At 29.3% G+C, this 6,836-nt stretch overlaps 1 pseudogene; it reads left to right on the top strand.

Moving 5' to 3' along the window:
• LOC107634213 overlaps nt 1–6,836 on the top strand; it is a 17,709-nt pseudogene that overhangs the window by 592 nt on the left and 10,281 nt on the right.

Genomic DNA, 6,836 nt, shown 5'->3' with positions numbered 1-6,836 from the left:
ATTAATTAAGTAAAATCCATAAATAAATTGACATAAAATATATATACATAAATTATTATATTTTACACTCTTATAATATTCGTTATTTGTTGGCCAAAAAATTGGTAATCACCTACAGATCAGAACACATTATAAAATATATTTTTACCATTCACTCACTTTCCCACATAATCTTTTATATAATAATTAAATCAAATTTATAATTATAATTAAAGTAGATTCACAACCATTAGCACTTAGCGCACATATATGACAATTGAGAAAAAAAAAAGACATGGATTCATCATATGTTTTACTTATCTCAAGTTATAGTATATATTTTTACTATGCTTTTTAAAATTTGTATGGCTAATATATAATTCTTGTATAGTATTTAATTTCAAATATATGTAGATTATATCGAAGGACTTGTTCAGATTGCTGAAGGAAACTCTTGGAGCAAACTTCAATTCTTTTGTATCAGAAAAGTTGAGTGTGATGCCTGGGGATATTTCTCAAGAGAACTTGGATTTGAAGGACACCATTCTAAGGGATCAGATTTACAATCAAATAAATGTTATAGTTAATATAGCTGCAACAACTAAATATGATGAAAGGTATATAATATATTCTAAATCATTAAAGTTCTGAAAACCAAATTGGTTATTAAACTAATTAAATTATCCGTTCGAAAATTTAGAAATCCAACCAATCCAATAGAGGTTTAATAAGAATAATTGATTTATAATAAAATAATAAATTTAATTTTTTACTAATATACAAAATTAATTATATTATATGTCATATATTTTTTCTTTATCATTGAATTAAAAATTTAATTATTTTGTTATTCTTTATCATTTTACTAATTTTTTAATTAAGCCTTTAGGTAGCGTTTGTTTTGAAGTATTGGAATGAAAATTAAAAGACTGAAATTTAATATTATATATGTTTGTTGGCTCTCGTACTAAAATTTCAATATCTATCTCTAAATTAAAATTTTAATATTTTAGTATCTCCAAAAAGTTGAGATACAGGAGATTAAAATTTTTTAGGATAGAGATTGAAATTTTAATAATATTTTATACATAAAATAAACTCATTTTAATTAATTAATTCCAACTCTATTTTTTGTGCAAATTAAATTAGAACTTCATTCTTGTTTCAATTTCTATCTCCCACTTTACACCAAACACAATACTAAAATTTATTTCAATCTCTGTCTCTCTTCTAAACATTACCTTACTGTTTAAAAATTTGTAGTTAAATCTTTATTTATATAAAAATTTGTAATTAAATTTTTATTAATTATTATTTTTCAAAAAAAAATATATGCTTAAGGGCACCAATAAGTGGTGTACAAATAAGTAAATAACATTATTAGAGAGAGAGAGAGAGAGAGAGAGAGAGAGAGTTATATACATGTCTAAGTAATCATCGTCTCTTATTTAATTTTTGATTGTATGTATAAGGATTATTTATCATCATATATATAATGTATATATGTTGTGTTTTTGTAATCTTTGATTACTATATACAGATATGATGTGGCATTGGGTATAAATACATTAGGAGTTGAGCATCTCTTGAGTTTCGCCAAAAAATGTACCAAGCTTCAGGTGTTTGTCCAAGTCTCAACAGGTTAGAATGAAATGTACAACTACATTCCTATCTACCTGCACAAAGTAAAAGTATATTAGTTGGTACACAGAAATCTCTGAGAGTACGTAACACTCGTAACGTGATATATATACATTTTTTAAAAAAATTTAAGTTGACAAAAAAAAATACTTAAATAATAGGTTTAAACAAGAATTATGTTGATAAAGTAATTAAAAATAATATAAAATTCTAATTAAATTAATATTAAGCATTGAGGAATCAAATTTCACTTTTAATTTTAAATCACTATTTATGACATATGATCTCATAAATATTTTTATAAGATTCAAAATAAAATGAAATTAGAATTAACATACATTATTGAAAATGTTTTAAGTAATACTTTAAAATTAAAAATTGAGTTGTATTTATATACACAATTTTATGTACATCTTTTTCGTTTTTCCCATAATAAAAGCTATTAAAAGAATTTAATATTAAGAAAAACAAGTTTTTAATACTTAAAAAAAGGAATATATATATTATCTCACTCTTATTAGAAGAAGAGAAATACTAACACTCCTGAATTTTAAGTAAATGAATAAAATTATACATAAAAAAGTTTAAAATAAATAAAAATATATTCCAAAAGATTATAAATATCAAAATACATATTAAAAAAGTATACTCGATAGATAAAAGTGATACACTATTAATAAAATTTCATTTATGTTAAATTAACGTCTTATGCGACAGTTTAGTGTAATTATCTAACACTGTGATGGTTTAGTGATGATCTGACCTAAATTTTTATATTTTATATCTCCATTTTTACATACAAACCAATTCAATTAGCAATTTTCTCAAGTTACTAATTTCATGTCTCATCCTACCAATCCAGTTGAACCATAACTTGTGACATTATTGGTATCATCTTTATCCATTCTCTCGTTGAAATTAAAATTGTCTCCCCATAAATGTGACTATTGTAATAAATTACCATTTAAAATAGTTTTTCGTGTATTCATCATGAAGTTCACCAAACCAAATAAAATAGTCACATCTCCACTCATATTTTTAGTTCAAAGAAGATTGAAGACCAAAAGAAAAAATTGGCATCATAATATAATTTAATGAAAAAAGAGACACCAAGGTCAATATAGGAATACCTTATAATATGGATATTGGAAGAACTATTTATTAGGACTCTCCAATCTTCATAATTTTAACACCATCACTTCCATGTCATGGTAACATTTACCACTATTAAAAAAGTATTTTTTTTTTCTTTTTTATATCAGTAGGTATCATTTAAGTTGTTCTCCTTGAAAAGTATTTAGAACTTAGTAATGAAGCAAAAACTAATATTAGAGAAGTAGAAGAACTAGAAGAGTAGAATTTTACAGATGAAGATAAAGAAAAAAAGAAAGGTAAAAAGAAGAAAAAAAAAATAAATTTGCAATACTTGATCCAGTAGTGTGCTAAAAAAAATCAACTGATGTAGTGACGGATGGAGTAATACTTTTATAGTGATAGATAAGAGTTTTTTCTAGAATATTATGAAAGTTTTGCACATAATAGACTCATAACTAACTTCTGAAAACTAAGACAACTAAACTGACTTCTAACTGATTTCTAAAAACAAAAAGCTAACTAATTCTAGCTGACTCGACAATGACTTAGAGCCTAAGATAGTTATACTTCAATACTCCTATCATCATCTTTACTTTCTTTTTCTTCTGAATTCTTTTTTTGAGAATTGTTCTAAGCTGCAGTACTAACATAGCAAATTTTAAGGCAAATTTTAAGGTTTTAATAGTTTTTCATTACCTGTGTCATCATCTCTACTACCTCTTATTTCTTCAGAAACTTGTTCTCTATCATTTTGAATTTTATTCTTCACTTTACATCTATTGTTGTCAAGACCTATTGTCCCATTCTTTCTTAACATTACTCCTGCTTCATCTCCATTTTCTAACTCAGCAATACTCAACTTGGACTTGAAGTGCAAGAAATTTTTTGAAAGCGTTGTTTTTGTTAAGATGTCTGCTACCTAAACTGCTCCTAGAATGTGACTTACTTTGATGTCTTTGCTATTGACATGGTCTCTCACAAAGTGTAAATCAATCTCAAAATGTTTTGATTTAGGATGTAAAATTGGATTGACAGTCAATAGCACTGCACTTAAGTTGTCCTAGTACATTAGTGGTGCTTTTTTTAGTAGAAATTGTAAGTTAACCATTAAATTCTTTATCCAAAGTAACTCTCCCACCAAGTCAGCCATGCTCTTATATTATGCTTTTGTGTTGGATCTTGCCACTGTTGTTTGTTTTATTGAAGCCTAAAAAATTATATTTAAACTAAAAAATACACAATATCCACTTATAAATTTCCTATCACAGGATCTCCAGCCCAATCTGAATCACTATATGCAGCGATATGCATCAAATTTTTCTTTTTTAGGTGCAGTCCATAGTTTCTTGTCCCACTAAAATATCTGACTATCCTTTTTACCATTCTCTAATGAGTGTCTAGAGGAGTTTGAACAAATTATGACATTTTGTTGACACTATAAGAGTTTTGGTTTGATTATAGTTAAATATTGCAGGCTCCCAATTATTGATCCACCAAAGGCTGAGAGCTTTTACAGTTGACATAGAGGTGTGTGGCAGTTTGTACATCCAACCATGCTTGCTTTCTTTAATACTTCACCAATATACTTCTGTTGTGACAGAATTAATCTACTATTCCTTGTTTTTGCTACTTGAATTCCAAAAAAATAGTGAAGATCTCCTATGTCTTTGAGTGCACTTAGCATTCAATTTTTCAATTACTTCTTTCACATGCTTTTTAGATTCATCAATGATTATAATATCATCCACATATACTAACACAAAGGTCTTTATTGCACTACTATTTGTTAAAAATACTGAAACATCTGACTTTGTTGCTTGGAAATCAATTTCATCCAACCCATTTTCTAACTTGTGATACCACTCTCTTGAAGCTTGCCTCAATCAATAGAGAGCCTTGGTGAATTTTACACACCAATGAGGGGTCACTAATTTCATACCCTTTAGGTTGTCTCATGTACACTTCTTCCACTAAATTTCCATATAAGAAAGTATTATTTACATTTAACTGCTTGATCACCCAAGATTTTGTTAATGGCAATTGATAAAAGTAGCTTTATTGAGGTAGGCTTTATCACTGGACTATATGTCTCAGTGAAGTCAAAACCAGGCTTTTGTGCATATCTCTGTAATACCAATCTTGCCTTGTATTTTTGTAGAGATCCATCTGAGTTATACTTGATTTTGAACACCCATCTGCTTCCTATTTCTTGTCTGTTTGGAGGGAGAGTAACTAGTTCCCAAGTCTTGTTTTACATCTATGGCTCATACTCTAGATTCATTGCTTCTTTTCACTATGGTGAGTTAAGAGATTGCTGCACACTCCTTGGTTATACACTTACTTAAAAGGCTCTTGGCTTGAATATACCAGCTTTACTTCTAGTGATCATTGAATGTGATTTTCTTGCTGTATAAGTAGTTTCTGGTTTAGAGATTGACAGTATAATTTCTATATCATTAATTAGTATCGGAATGGGAGTTGCTGACACTACTATTGGTTGAAAAGGATAAGACTTTTGACATAACATTTTGGCTTGGATGTTCTAATCTGGCATGCCAGATTAGGATATTATTCTTGTTGTTAAAAGTGGTGATATAAGCTACTAGTGTGTGGATTGTAGTAAAATTAACAAAGTTATAAAGGCCTTTGTAACATTCCCTTGAAGCACAACTTCTTTGGTTTCTTGTACATCTATCTGCATGGAATTCAAAGAAACTTTTATTATCACAACGGAATTGATATACACTCATCAAGTTCTTTGTGATCTCAGACACAACTAGAAGTTTTCTCAACATAAACAACCTAAAGCTCAAGTCAGATTTAAAGCACGAATTACCAACTAGATTGATTTGCAAACTTGTTTCATTTCCTATCACAACTTGCTCATCTCCAACATATTCTTCTTTCTCCATCAGATTATGTTCATCATGTATTATATGGTGTGTAGCACTTAAATTAGGATACTAATATAGATCTTGAATGGTTGCTGGTGTAGCTAGCACATTACTGAAGTTGGCTTTGGGTTGACTAATCTGATTGTTGTAGTCCCTTTCATATTGCTCTTCATCATGTTTGTACTCACATGTTTTGGCTGTGTGACCTATCTTATCACAGATCTGATATTGTGGCTTCTCATATTGTGATTTTCCACTCATAAAGTTCCTTCCATCATTCATTCTACCTCTTTCATATTGTGCTCTTCCATATCCATAGTGAGATTGTTCTTGCATTTCTCTATTTTCAATATATTGTTCTGGTATTCCTCTTCCTCCATTGTACTATTCTTGCATTCTTCTACCTCCACTCTATGATTCTTGCATCATTTTGCCTCCACTATATGATCGTTTGCCTCTTCTATACATTCATCCACCTTTACCTCAAAATTCACCTCTGAATCCACCTCTCATTTGCTAATTTTGACCAAACTGAGCTAGATTTGCTTAGACAAATGCTTCTGGTCTTTAAAATCTTGCTAGCATGCTTTCATTTGCTAAGAGTAAGGCTTCCAATTCACCTACAGTTATTCTTTGAGACCATGCTAGAATAAACATTATCAGTGATGAATATTTTTCAGTCAAACTATTCAAACAGATAGACCAATTTGAATACTACTCAACTTATTCTTCAATTGCATTACCTTAGCTTTGATTTGAGAAGAGAAATGATCTTCTAACCTCTTCCAAACTTAACAAGTGTGAACGCATCCAACCATTCTTGTTGTGAATGGTTTGCTCAGTGATGCTAACAAACACGATTTAAGGAGTGCATCATGTTTCTTCCATTTTTGAAATTCAGGAGTCACTGTATTCGCTCCATTGTTCTCAAATGCAAGAAACTATAGAGGTATTTCTTCTCCTGTGATGTGATTTAGCATATCATTTTCTTCAAATGTTGATTCTGCTTGATCTTTCCACTGTAGGTAATTGTTCTCATCTAGTTTCATTGAGATTAGTACCGCATTAAATCCTTGTGCCATTGTGACTGAGCTTCAATTGGATTAGGATCTGGTTTCTTAGATTTCATGAAAGATGTGGTACCCTAAGCTCTGATACCATGAAAGGTATCAGGAACTTAGGTAATGAAGAAAAAATTGCGACAAAAACAGATTCGGCAGGGGTATT

This window comes from Arachis ipaensis, chromosome B03 (assembly GCF_000816755.2).
Source record: "Arachis ipaensis cultivar K30076 chromosome B03, Araip1.1, whole genome shotgun sequence".
NCBI lineage: Eukaryota > Viridiplantae > Streptophyta > Magnoliopsida > Fabales > Fabaceae > Arachis > Arachis ipaensis.
Note: the sequence above shows the minus strand (reverse complement) of the source record. Positions and strands in the feature narration are given on the sequence as shown.